This window comes from Xenia sp. Carnegie-2017, unplaced genomic scaffold (assembly GCF_021976095.1).
Source record: "Xenia sp. Carnegie-2017 unplaced genomic scaffold, XeniaSp_v1 HiC_scaffold_4, whole genome shotgun sequence".
NCBI lineage: Eukaryota > Metazoa > Cnidaria > Anthozoa > Malacalcyonacea > Xeniidae > Xenia > Xenia sp. Carnegie-2017.
Window position 1 is genome coordinate 5947943 of NW_025813504.1, and position 14275 is coordinate 5962217.

The 14275-nt window shown below is 32.1% G+C and overlaps 11 non-coding genes across 11 annotated transcripts; 10 read left to right on the forward strand and 1 right to left on the reverse strand.

Moving 5' to 3' along the window:
• Window positions 1-513: 513 nt before the first annotated feature.
• On the forward strand, window positions 514-586 carry Trnar-acg. The gene has a single exon. It is a non-coding gene; the product is annotated as a tRNA-Arg (tRNA).
• Window positions 587-1361: 775 nt separating this feature from the next.
• Window positions 1362-1434, forward strand: Trnar-acg. The gene has a single exon. It is a non-coding gene; the product is annotated as a tRNA-Arg (tRNA).
• A 1052-nt stretch (window positions 1435-2486) lies between these two features.
• Window positions 2487-2559, forward strand: Trnar-ucg. Its single transcript has one exon. It is a non-coding gene; the product is annotated as a tRNA-Arg (tRNA).
• A 774-nt stretch (window positions 2560-3333) lies between these two features.
• Window positions 3334-3406, forward strand: Trnar-acg. Its single transcript has one exon. It is a non-coding gene; the product is annotated as a tRNA-Arg (tRNA).
• Window positions 3407-5302: 1896 nt separating this feature from the next.
• Window positions 5303-5375, forward strand: Trnar-acg. Its single transcript has one exon. It is a non-coding gene; the product is annotated as a tRNA-Arg (tRNA).
• Window positions 5376-8479: 3104 nt separating this feature from the next.
• On the reverse strand, window positions 8480-8552 carry Trnar-acg. The gene has a single exon. It is a non-coding gene; the product is annotated as a tRNA-Arg (tRNA).
• A 1321-nt stretch (window positions 8553-9873) lies between these two features.
• Trnar-ucg lies at window positions 9874-9946 on the forward strand. Its single transcript has one exon. It is a non-coding gene; the product is annotated as a tRNA-Arg (tRNA).
• A 1042-nt stretch (window positions 9947-10988) lies between these two features.
• Window positions 10989-11061, forward strand: Trnar-acg. Its single transcript has one exon. It is a non-coding gene; the product is annotated as a tRNA-Arg (tRNA).
• A 761-nt stretch (window positions 11062-11822) lies between these two features.
• Trnar-ucg lies at window positions 11823-11895 on the forward strand. The gene has a single exon. It is a non-coding gene; the product is annotated as a tRNA-Arg (tRNA).
• A 482-nt stretch (window positions 11896-12377) lies between these two features.
• On the forward strand, window positions 12378-12450 carry Trnar-acg. Its single transcript has one exon. It is a non-coding gene; the product is annotated as a tRNA-Arg (tRNA).
• A 763-nt stretch (window positions 12451-13213) lies between these two features.
• Window positions 13214-13286, forward strand: Trnar-ucg. Its single transcript has one exon. It is a non-coding gene; the product is annotated as a tRNA-Arg (tRNA).
• The last annotated feature ends 989 nt before the right edge of the window (window positions 13287-14275 follow it).

Sequence of the window (14275 nt, forward strand, 5' to 3'; positions counted from 1 at the left end):
GATTCGACACCTGCCGAGGTCGGAGGTACATCTTTTCATCTTTGAAACATTTTTTTTTTTCATGAGTGTTTTCTGGTCCAATAAACATCTTTAAAGTCATTTTTAGAGCTATTACATTTCAAATAATGTAAAATAAACTAGTAAAAACTGTATTTTTTTAGTCATTAAGAAACAGCTATATATTTAAAACCAGAATTTTCCATATTACGGTTTCCTATTTGTAGTATGGGGCCTCGTGGCTAAATGGAGAAGGCCTTTGAATACGAAGCAGCAACTTGCATGCTCATCACCTGCCGAGCTCGGACGAATATCTCTTTAAGTTCTAAATTAACTTTGATTTACATGAGTATTTTTGGTCCTTTAAAAATCTTGAAAGTCATTTTTAGAGCTTTTAAATTTTAAAATCTATTAAAAAAAATTTGTCGAAAACTGTATCTTTCATAATCATTAAGAAACTGCTATATTCTTAAAGTATAATTTTTCCATATTTATGACTATGTCAATGTAACATGGGGTCTCGTGGCCAAATGGACAAGACGTCTGACTACGAATCAGAAGATTGCAGGTTCGACTCCTGCCGAGGTCGCAGGTTCATGTTTTTATCTTCTAGTCATATTTTTCTTTTTATGAGTACTTTTCGGTCGAATAAACATCTTGAAATTCATTTTTAGAGCTATTGCATTTTAAAATGTTTTAAAAGAAATTAGTCGACAACTGTTTTTTTTAATCATTAAGATACAGCTATATTCTGAAAACAGAATTTTTCTTCAAGGCAGTAGCCTCAGTGTATCAAAGGGGCTCGTGGCTGAATGGAGATCATGTTTGACTTCGAATCAAAAGATGACAGGTTCGACTCCTACCGAGGACGGAGAAGCATCTTTTCATCTTCTATACATACTTTTCTTGTCATGAGTGTTTTTAGGTCCAATAAACATCCTTCGAGTCATTTCTAGAGCTAACACATTTTAAATAATGTAAAATAAACAAGTAAAAAACCTAGTCAATTGTAAACATTCGGATACAACTATATTCTTAAACAGAACTTTTCATTTATTCAGCAGCCTGAGTTTACAAAATGGCCTCTTGGGTAAATGGAGAAAGCGTCTGACTTCGAATCAAAAGATTGCAAGTTCGACTCCTGCCGAGATCGGACGTATATCTCTTCATCTTCTAAACATGCTTTTCATTTCATGAGTACATTTTGGTCCAATAAAAATCATTTCAGTCATTTTTAAAGCTATTACATTTCAAAAAATTTAAACTAAACTAGTCGAAAACTGTATTTTTCCTAATCATTAAGATACAGCTATATTCTTAAAGTATAATTTTTCCATTTTTATAACTATTTTATTATATCATGGGGTCTCGTGGCCAAATGGACAAGGCGTCTGACTACGAATCAGACGATTGCAGGTTCGACTCCTGCCGAGGTCGGAGGTTCATGTTTTCATCTTCTAGTCATAATTTTCCTTTTATGAGTAATTTTTGGTCGAATAAACATCTTTAAATTCATTTTGAGCTATTACATTTTAAAATGTTTTAAAATAAATTTGTCGACAACTGTTTTTTTTAATCATTAAGATTCAGCTATATTCTTAAAACAGAATTTTTCTTCTAGTCAGCAGCCTCAGTGTATTAAATGGCTCGTGGCTGAATGGAGACGCCGTCTGACTTTGAATAAGAAGGATGCAGGTTCGCCTCCTGCCGAGGTCGGAGGTACGTCTTTTTATGTTCTAATCATACTTTTCTTTTCATGAGTATTTTTGTACAATAAATATCCTTAAATTCATTTTTAGAGCTTTTACATTTTAAAATATTTTAAAATAATTTGTCGAAAACTGTATCCTTTGTAATCATTAAGAAACATATATATACTTAAATTAGAATTTATCATATTTGAAGCTATGTCAGAGAATCATGGGGCCTCGTAGCGAAATAGACTAGGCGTCTGACTACAAATCAGAAAATTAAGGTTCGACTCCTGCCGAGGTCGGATGTAAAACGTTTTCATCTTCTAATCATTGTTCTTTTTCCATAAGTAATATTTTGGTCCTATTAACATTTTTAAAGTCATTTTTAGAGTTATTGCATTTTAAAATCTTTTCAGATAAATTAGTCGAAAACTGTATCTTTTGTAATCATTAAGAAACAGCTGTATTCATAAAATATAATTTTCCATATTTGCAGCTATTATAATGTATCATGGGGTCTCGTGGCTATATGGAGGAGTATGACTTGAATCAGAAGATTGCATGTTTGATTCCTGCCGAGTTCGGAGGCATTTCATTTTATCTTCTAGACATAATTTTCTTTACATGAGTGTTTTTTGGTCCAATAAACATCTCTAAAGTCATTTTTAGAGCTATTACATTTTAAATAATGTAAAAGAAACCAGTCAAATATTGTATCTTTTCTAATTTTTAAGATACAGCTATATTCTTAAAGTATAATTTTTGCATATTTATAACTATTTCAATGCAATATGGGGTCTCGTGGCCAAATGGACAAGGCGTCTGACTTCGAATCAGAAGATTGCGGGTTCGACTCCTGCCGAGGTCGGAGGTTCATGTTTTTATCTTCTAGTCATATTTTTCTTTTTATGAGTATTTTATGGTCGAATAAACGTCATGAAATTCATTTTTAGAACTATTACATTTTAAAATGTTTTAAAATGAATTAGTCGTCAACTGTTTTTTTTTGTAATCATTAAGATACAGCTATAATCCTAAAGCAGAATTTTTCTTCTAGGCAGCAGCCTCAGTGTATCAAAAGGCTCGTGGCTGACTGGAGACACCGTCTGACTTCGAATCAGAAGAATGCAGGTTTGACTTCAGCCAAGGTCGGAGGTATATCATTTTATGTTCTAATCATACTTTTCTTTTCATGAGTATTTTTGGTACAATAAATATCCTTAAATTCATTTTTAGTGCTTTTACATTATAAAGTATTAAGAATAATTTGTCGAGAACTGTATCCTATGTAATCATTAAGAAATATATATACTTAAATTAGAATTTATCATATTTGCAGCTATGTCAGAGAATCATGGGGCCTCGTTGCTAAATAGACAAGGCATCTGACTACTAGTCAGAATATTGAGGTTTGACTCCTGCCAAAGTCGGATGTAAACCTTTTCATCTTCAAAATATTGTTTTTTTTTCTAAGGTACTATTTTGGTCCTATTAACATCTTTAAAGTCATTTTTAGAGCTATTACATTTTAAATAATGTAAAAGAATCCTGTCAAAAATTGTATCTTTTGCAATCATTAAGATACAGCTATATTCTTAAAATATAATTTTTCCATATCTATAACTATTTCAATGTAACATGGGGTCTCGTGGCCAAATGGACAAGGCGTCTGACTACGAATCAGAAGATTGCAGGTTCGACTCCTGCCGAGGTCAGAGGTACATCATTTTATGATCTAATCATACTTTTCTTTTCATGAGTATTTTTCGTACAATAAATATCCTTAAATTCATTTTTACAGCTTTTACATTATAAAATATTTTAAAACAATTTGTCGAAAACTGTATCCTATGTAATCATTAAGAAACATATATATACTTAAATTAGAGTTTATCATATTTGCAGCTATGTCAGAGAATCATGGGGCCTCGTTGCTAAATAGACTACAAATCAGAAAATTGAGGTTCGACTCCTGCCGAGGCCGGATGTAAACTTTTCAATCTTCTAAACATTGTTTTTTTCATAAGTAATATTTTGGTCCTATTAACATTTTTAAAGTCATTTTTAGAGTTATTGCATTTTAAAATCTTTTCAGATAAATTAGTCGAAAACTGTATCTTTTGTAATCATTAAGAAACAGCTGTATTCATAAAATATAATTTTCCATATTTGCAGATATTGTAATGTATCATGGGGTCTCGTGGCTATATACAGAAAGATTATGACTTGAATCAGAAGATTGCAGGTACGACTCCTGCCGTGGTCGGAGGTACATCATTTATCTTCTAGACATAATTTTCTTACATGAGTGTCTTTTGGTCTTTAAAGTCATTTTTAGAGCTATTATATTTTAAATAATGTAAAAGAAACCAGTCAAAAATTGTATCTTTTGCAATCATTAAGATACAGCTATATTCTTCATCTAGGCAGCAGCCTCCGTGTACCCTTTTCATCTAGGCAGCAACCTCCGTGTACCAAAGGGCATCGTGGCTAAATGGAGAAGGCGTCCGTTTTCGAATCAGAAGATTGCAGATTCGACTCCTGCCTAGGTCGGGGGTACTTCTTTTCATCTTTTAAACATTTTTTCTTTTCATGAGTGTTTTCTGGTCCAATAAACATCTTTAAAGTCATTTTTAACGCTATTACATTTTGAAAAATGTAAACTAAACTAGTCAAAAACTGTATATTTTCTAATCATTAAGATACAGCTATATTCTTAAAGTATAATTTTTGCATATTTATAACTATTTCAATGCAATATGGGGTCTCGTTGCCAAATGAACAAGGCGTCTGACTTCGAATCCGAAGATTGCGGGTTCGACTCCTGCCGAGGTCGGAGGTTCATGTTTTTATCTTCTAGTCATATTTTTCTTTTTATGAGTATTTTATGGTCGAATAAACATCTTGAAATTCATTTTTAGAGCTATTACATTTTAAAATGTTTTAAAATGAATTAGTCGACAACTGTTTTTTTTTGTAATCATTAAGATACAGCTATAATCCTAAAGCAGAATTTTTCTTCTAGGCAGCAGCCTCAGTGTATCAAAAGGCTCGTGGCTGACTGGAGACACCGTCTGACTTCGAATCAGAAGAATGCAGGTTTGACTTCAGCCAAGGTCGGAGGTACATCATTTTATGTTCTAATCATACTTTTCTTTTCATGAGTATTTTTGGTACAATAAATATCCTTAAATTCATTTTTACAGCTTTTACATTATAAAATATTTTAAAACAATTTGTCGAGAACTGTATCCTATGTAATCATTAAGAAATATATATACTTAAATTAGAATTTATCATATTTGCAGCTATGTCAGAGAATCATGGGGCCTCGTTGCTAAATAGACAAGGCCTCTGACTACTAGTCAGAATATTGAGGTTTGACTCCTGCCAAAGTCGGATGTAAACCTTTTCATCTTCAAAATATTGTTTTTTTTTCTAAGGTACTATTTTGGTCCTATTAACATCTTTAAAGTCATTTTTAGAGCTATTACATTTTAAATAATGTAAAAGAATCCTGTCAAAAATTGTATCTTTTGCAATCATTAAGATACAGCTATATTCTTAAAGTATAATTTTTCCATATCTATAACTATTTCAATGTAACATGGGGTCTCGTGGCCAAATGGACAAGGCGTCTGACTACGAATCAGAAGATTGCAGGTTCGACTCCTGCCGAGGTCAGAGGTACATCATTTTATGATCTAATCATACTTTTCTTTTCATGAGTATTTTTCGTACAATAAATATCCTTAAATTCATTTTTACAGCTTTTACATTATAAAATATTTTAAAACAATTTGTCGAAAACTGTATCCTATGTAATCATTAAGAAACATATATATACTTAAATTAGAGTTTATCATATTTGCAGCTATGTCAGAGAATCATGGGGCCTCGTTGCTAAATACAGGGGCGAATCTAGAGTATGTCAAATCCGTCGCGCGACTGATGTTTGAAACTCAAAAATTACCTATTCATATTAGTTAAAAATTCATTAATTATTCTTACTTTATTTTCGTATTTACTTCGTGATAAAAATCCAGCTTTATTTATTATTGAAAACTAATGACTAATCCAATGAATATCTCGTTGGTAACCAGATCAGTTGAATTTTAATTGCCTGGAATAACCGACTGATAAGCGGGGTGGCTTGACTGGTTCGACGGATAAAGGAGTCTATGAACGCCAAAAACGCTTATTTCATTGGTCAATAGCCAGATCAGTGGACGATCTGGAATAATCTCGACCGATAAGCGGGGTGGCCGGACCTATAAGGGAGTCCACTTGCCATCGTGTAATTGGTTCGTTTAAATTTTTGTCTTACTGTGATTGGTTTGACCTATTTCGACTGATAGCCAACTGAACTAACATAGTCAAGCTCACTGTCTGAATTGAATGTTTGATCGTTTCATAATAATTTTCTAAAGCATGATAGAAACTAAACTACAATCAGATGGAATTTATGGAAATCTTTTACAAATTCATATATTGACATGAATGCTGCTTTCCAAACTGGGAATTTTTTCAAGAGGGCGAAAAATTTATGGATGAATTGTAAATCCTTAGCAAAGACGATCTCGCGAGCGACATTTCAGTCATTGATGTTCAAAAGCAAGCCAACATTGTTTTGAGTTTTATCAGCAGAAATTTACATCCAAAATCGTAAGTAAAGGACAACTGTAGTGTATGCATGAATGTAATATATCAAAGTCAATTTATGCGAGTGTGTGATGCGATTTATGTTAATATGGCGTATGGCAAACAGATAGATGCTTCTAAAATTGTTGTTGCCGAAGGACTTTTAGCTATGATTTCTTTAGTGCTTGGGGAATCGTGACCGTTATATGGCAGCGAAATCCTACATTCCTGCAAATATATTTCAATGGACAAAAAATCTGTAGCCATAAGGCGCCATACTATTATTTACTTTATCATAAACAAATGTTTGGGGCTTTTCAGTTTATGATCATTGATCATTCAATCATTAGACAGTTATACTACATATTGTTTAAGATTTGAGAAAACTAACATTGATTACATGAGAAGCTGTTTACTATAACCTGTGATTTTGAGTCTTCTGATCCATGAAGCTTTTTATTTTGACAATTTGACTGGAATGGTATTAAACCTTAGTATTTCACATACATGAAATGTTGTCCCATGTCACATATTGTCCCCTTTTCTGACGGAACACCTCATGTAGAGATGTAAAGGTGTGTTAATCTACGGCTCATACCAGATTGTTTGCCATAAATTCCAAAGGGCTATTGATGTATGAAAAGCATTTTCTATAAAGTAAAAATGTCTTCCTATGTATGCAGATAAACCTTGAAATTTGGCAAAACAGCAAAGTATTTTTCATGATCACTAGGTAATTTTTCTGATGATCATTATAATTTCTAAACTAAATTATTTCAGATTTACATTTAAACGAGCTTTGATCATATGAAAAGATATTTATCATAACCAGTAAGCATGACACATGAACCAATTTTAACATTCATGTAATTATATAATTAAAGACATGTTGGTTATATTCTGTTTGTATTTGATACAAACATTTGATACATTTTGTTTGTATTTGATAATACAATGCTACTAGTGATTGCTATATAGCACACCTTGCAGAAGATAATAGTCAAGTGAAATGCCTAATAAACATTTATGGCATTAAGCTGTCCTTAACTGCAAATTTTCACTCTGATAATTTTTGCTTAATCTTTGGCAGAAAAAAATTTTGAGTTTTTTCTCAAAAGGTGAATTTGCTAATACTTATGTGGAGATGGGTAAAGGGTTACAATAAACTTGCATGGTTTGAAGTCTGAGCTTTTCTATATCTATGAACTGTCACTTGTAGTACCAAATTTCTAACTTAACTCATTACATAGAGGTTTGAATGGGGGTCTCTAGGGGGTCTATGCCTGACAACTTGGTAGAAATTTTTAAAGGCTATATCTGTTTTTGAATATAGCATTATTGTAAAATAAATTTTACGTTCCTAGACATGCTAATGAGCCATATATTTGGCATAATAATGAACCTAAATATTTGGCAAAACATTCAAGTATAGTTCACTTCATTTTTTTTTTTGAAAAAAACGTAACCAAAATGTGTTGTATTTACGCAAAAACGATGCCCACAAAATACATTTTGTAATGCTCTAAAACGCTGAAAATGGCATTTTCAAGGCTCTGAAATTCAAAATTTCTCAGGAGAGGTAGCCTCAGACCCCCCCAGGTGCGGAGCGCCTCCACGTTTTATGACTGATGTTTGAAAAATCCTAGATCCGCCCCTGGCTAAATAGACAAGGCGTCTTACTACAAATCAGAAAATTGAGGTTCGATTCCTGCCGAGGCCGGATGTAAACTTTTTCATCTTCTAAACATTGTTTTTTTTCATAAGTAATATTTTGGTCCAATTAACATCTTTAAAGTCATTTTTAGAGCTATTACATTTTAAACCTTTTCTGAGAAATTAGTTGAAAACTGTATCTTTTGTAATCATTAAGAAACAGTTGTATTCAGCTGTCATCTTTTGATTCGAGTTCAAACATGATCTCCATTCAGCCACGAGCCCCTTTGATACACTTAGGCTACTGCCTTGAAGAAAAATTCTGTTTTCAGAATATAGCTGTATCTTAATGATTAAAAAAAACAGTTGTCGACTAATTTCTTTTAAAACATTTTAAAATGCAATAGCTCTAAAAATGAATTTCAAGATGTTTATTCGACCAAAAAGTACTTATAAAAAGAAAAATATGACTAGAAGATAAAAACATGAACCTGCGACCTCGGCAGGAGTCGAACCTGCAATCTTCTGATTCGTAGTCAGACGCCTTGTCCATTTGGCCACGAGACCCCATACTGCATTGAAATAGTTATAAATATGCAAAAATTATACTTTAAGAATATAGCTGTATCTTAATGATTAGAAAATATACAGTTTTCGACTAGTTTAGTTTACATTTTTCAAAATGTAATAGCGTTAAAAATGACTTTAAAGATGTTTATTGGACCAGAAAACACTCATGAAAAGAAAAAATGTTTAATTTAATGTAAATGGACAAGGCGTCTGACTACGAATCAGAAGATTGCAGGTTCGACTCCTGCCGAGGTCAGAGGTACATCATTTTATGTTCTAATCATACTTTTCTTTTCATGAGTATTTTTGGTACAATAAATATCCTTCAATTCATTTTTAAAGCTTTTACATTATAAAATATTTTAAAACAATTTGTCGAAAACTGTATCCTATGTAATCATTAAGAAACATATATATACTTAAATTAGAGTTTATCATATTTGCAGCTATGTCAGAGAATCATGGGGCCTCGTTGCTAAATAGACAAGGCGTCTTACTACAAATCAGAAAATTGAGGTTCGACTCCTGCCGAGGCCGGATGTAAACTTTTTCATCTTCTAAACATTGTTTTTTTTCATAAGTAATATTTTGGTCCAATTAACATCTTTAAAGTCATTTTTAGAGTTATTACATTTTAAACCTTTTCTGAGAAATTAGTTGAAAACTGTATCTTTTGTAATCAATAAGAAACAGTTGTATTCATAAAATGTAATTTTCCATATTTGCCGATCTTGTAATGTATCATGGGGTCTCGTGGCTATATGGAGAAGGAGTAAGACTTAAATCAGAAGATTGCAGGTTTGACTCCTGCCGTGGTCGGAGGTACATCATTTTATCTTCTAGACATATATTTCTTTACATGAGTGTTCTTTGGTCTTTAAAGTCATTTTTAGATCTATTACATTTTAAATAATGTAAAAGAAACCAGTCAAAAATTGTATCTTTTGAAATTATTAAGATACAGCTATATTCTTTATCTAGGCAGCAGCCTCCGTGTACCCTTTTCATCTAGGCAGCAACCTCCGTGTACCAAAGGGCATCGTGGCTAAATGGAGAAGGCGTCCGTTTTCGAATCAGAAGATTGCAGATTCGACTCCTGCCGAGGTCGGAGGTACTTCTTTTCATCTTTTAAACATTTTTTCTTTTCATGAGTGTTTTCTGGTCCAATAAACATCTTTAAAGTCATTTTTAACGCTATTACATTTTGAAAAATGTAAATTAAACTAGTCAAAAACTGTATATTTTCTAATCATTAAGATACAGCTATATTCTTAAAGTATAAATTTGGCATATTTATAACTATTTCAATGCAATATGGGGTCTCGTGGCCAAATGGACAAGGCGTCTGACTTCGAATCAGAAGATTGCGGGTTCGACTCCTGCCGAGGTCGGAGGTTCATGTTTTTATCTTCTAGTCATATTTTTCTTTTAATGATTATATTTTGGTCGAATAAACATCTTGAAATTCATTTTTATTGCTATTACATTTTAAAATGTTTTAAAATAAATTAGTCGACAACTGTTTTTTTTTTGTAATCATTAAGATACAGCTATAATCCTAAAGCAGAATTTTTCTTCTAGGCAGCAGCCTCAGTGTATCAAAAGGCTCGTGGCTGACTGGAGACACCGTCTGACTTCGAATCAGAAGAATGCAGGTTTGACTTCAGCCAAGGTCCGAGGTACATCATTTTATGTTCTAATCATACTTTTCTTTTCATGAGTATTTTTGGTACAATAAATATCCTTGAATTCATTTTTAGAGCTTTTACATTATAAAGTATTGAAAATAATTTGTCGAAAACTGTATCCTATGTAATCATTAAGAAATATATATACTTAAATTAGAATTTATCATATTTGCAGCTATGTCAGAGAATCATGGGGCCTCGTTGCTAAATAGACAAGGCGTCTGACTACTAGTCAGAATATTGAGGTTCGACTCCTGCCAAAGTCAGATGTAAACCTTTTCATCTTCAAAACATTGTTTATTTTTCTAAGGTACTATTTTGGTCCTATTAACATCTTTAAGGTCATTTTTAGAGCTATTACATTTTAAGATCTTTTCTGAGAAATTAGTCGAGACTGTATCTTTTGTAATCATTAAGAAACAGTTGTATTCATAAAATATGATTTTCCATATTTGCAGATATTGTAATGTATCATGGGGTCTCGTGGCTATATGGAGGAGTATGACTTGAATCAGAAAATTGCAGGTATGACTCCTGCCAAAGTCGGAGGTATATCATTTATCTTCTAGTTATAATTTTCTTTACATGAGTGTTTTTTGGTCTTTAAAGTCATTTTTAGAGCTATTACATTTTAAATAATGTAAAAGAAACCAGTCAAAAATTGTATCTTTTGCAATCATTAAGATACAGCTATATTCTTAAAGTATAATTTTTCCATAGCTATAACTATTTCAATGTAACATGGGGTCTCGTGGCCAAATGGACAAGGCGTCCGACTACGAATCAGAAGATTGCAGGTTCGACTCCTGCCGAGGTCAGAGGTACATCATTTTATGTTCTAATCATACTTTTCTTTTCATGAGTATTTTTGGTACAATAAATATCCTTAAATTCATTTTTACAGCTTTTACATTATAAAATATTTTAAAACAATTTGTCGAAAACTGTATCCTATGTAATCATTAAGAAACATATATATACTTAAATTAGAGTTTATCATATTTGCAGCTATGTCAGAGAATCATGGGGCCTCGTTGCTAAATAGGCAAGGCGTCTTACTACAAATCAGAAAATTGAGGTTCGACTCCTGCCGAGGCCGGATGTAAACTTTTTCATCTTCTAAACATTGATTTTTTTCATAAGTAATATTTTGGTCCAATTAACATCTTTAAAGTCATTTTTAGAGCTATTACATTTTAAACCTTTTCTGAGAAATTAGTTGAAAACTGTATCTTTTGTAATCATTAAGAAACAGTTGTATTCATAAAATATAATTTTCCGTATTTGCAGATATTGTAATGTATCATGGAGTCTTGTGGCTATATAGAGAAAGAGTATGACTTGAATCAGAAGATTGCAGGAATGACTCCTGCCGTGGTCGGAGGTACATCATTTATCTTCTAGACATAATTTTCTTACATAAGTGTTTTTTGGTCTTTAAAGTCATTTTTAGAGCTATTACATTTTAAATAATGTAAAAGAAACCAGTCAAATATCGTATCTTTTCTAATTTTTAAGATACAGCTATATTCTTAAAGTATAATTTTTGCATATTTATAACTATTTCAATGCAATATGGGGTCTCGTGGCCAAATGGACAAGGCGTCTGACTTCGAATCAGAAGATTGCGGGTTCGACTCCTGCCGAGGTCGGATGTAAACCTTTTCATCTTCAAAACATTGTTTTTTTGTCTAAGGTACTATTTTGGTCCTATTAACATCTTTAAAGTCGTTTTTAGAGCTATTACATTTTAAGATCTTTTCTGAGAAATTAGTCGAAAACTGTATCTTTTGTAATCATTAAGAAACAATTGTATTCATAAAATATAATTTTCCATATTTGCAGATATTGTAATGTATCATGGAGTCTTGTGGCTATATAGAGAAAGAGTATGACTTGAATCAGAAGATTACAGGAATGACTCCTGCCGTGGTCGGAGGTCAATAATTTATCTTCTAGACATAATTTTCTTACATAAGTGTTTTTTGGTCTTTAAAGTCATTTTTAGAGCTATTACATTTTAAATAATGTAAAAGAATCCAGTCAAAAATTGTATCTTTTGCAATCATTAAGATACAGCTATATTCTTAAAGTATAATTTTTCCATATCTATAACTATTACAATGTAACATGGGGTCTCGTGGCCAAATGGACAAGGCGTCTGACTACGAATCAGAAGATTGCAGGTTCGACTCCTGCCGAGGTCAGAGGTACATCATTTTATGATCTAATCATACTTTTCTTTTCATGAGTATTTTTCGTACAATAAATATCCTTAAATTCATTTTTACAGCTTTTACATTATAAAATATTTTAAAACAATTTGTCGAAAATTGTATCCTATGTAATCATTAAGAAACATATATATACTTAAATTAGAGTTTATCATATTTGCAGCTATGTCAGAGAATCATGGGGCCTCGTTGCTAAATAGACAAGGCGTCTTACTACAAATCAGAAAATTGAGGTTCGACTCCTGCCGAGGCCGGATGTAAACTTTTTCATCTTCTAAACATTGTTTTTTTTCATAAGTAATATTTTGGTCCAATTAACATCTTTAAAGTCATTTTTAGAGCTATTACATTTTAAGATCTTTTCTGAGAAATTAGTCGAAAACTGTATCTTTTGTAATCATTAAGAAACAATTGTATTCATAAAATATAATTTTCCATATTTTCAGATATTGTAATGTATCATGGGGTCTCGTGGCTATATACAGAAAGATTATGATTTGAATCAGAAGATTGCAGGTATGACTCCTGCCGTGGTCGGAGGTACATCATTTATCTTCTAGACATAATTTTCTTTACATGAGTGTTTTTTGGTTTTTAAAGTCATTTTTAGAGCTATTACATTTTAAATAATGTAAAAGAAACCAGTCAAATATTGTATCTTTTCTAATTTTTAAGATACAGCTATATTCTTAAAGTATAATTTTTGCATATTTATAACTATTTCAATGCAATATGGGGTCTCGTGGCCAAATGGACAAGGCGTCTGACTTCGAATCAGAAGGTTGCGGGTTCGACTCCTGCCGAGGTCGGATGTAAACCTTTTCATCTTCAAAACATTGTTTTTTTGTCTAAGGTACTATTTTGGTCCTATTAACATCTTTAAAGTCGTTTTTAGAGCTATTACATTTTAAGATCTTTTCTGAGAAATTAGTCGAAAACTGTATCTTTTCTAATCATTAAGAAACAATTGTATTCATAAAATATAATTTTCCATATTTGCAGATATTGTAATGTATCATGGAGTCTTGTGGCTATATAGATAAAGAGTATGACTTGAATCAGAAGATTGCAGGAATGACTCCTGCCGTGGTCGGAGGTACATCATTTATCTTCTAGACATAATTTTCTTACATAAGTGTTTTTTGGTCTTTAAAGTCATTTTTAGAGCTATTACATTTTAAATAATGTAAAAGAAACCAGTCAAAAATTGTATCTTTTGCAATCATTAGTATACAGCTATATTCTTCAAACAAAATTTTTCATCTAGGCAGCAGCTTCCGTGTACCAATGGGCCTTCTGGCTAAATGGAAAAGGCGTCTGACTTCGAATCAGAAGATTGCAGGTTCGACTCCTACCGAGGTCGGAGGTTCATGTTTTCATCTTCTAGTCATACTTTTCTTTTTATGAGTGTTTTTTGGTCGAATAAACATCTTTAAATTCATTTTTAGAGCTATTAAATTTTAAAATGTTTTAAAATAAATTAGTCGACAGTTGGTTTTTTTAATGTTTAAGATACAGCAATATTCATAAAACAGAATTTTTCTTCTAGGCAGCAGCCTCACTGTATTAAAGGGTCTCGTGGCTGAATGGAGACGCCGTCTGACTTCGAATCAGAAGAATGCAGGTTCGACTCCTGCCGAGGTCGGAGGTACATCATTTTATGTTCTAATCATACTTTTCTTTTCATGAGTATTTTTGGTACAATAAATATTCTTAAATTCATTTTTAGAGCTTTTACATTTTAAAATATTTTAAAATAATTTGTCGAAAACTGTTTCCTTTGTAATCATTAAGAAAC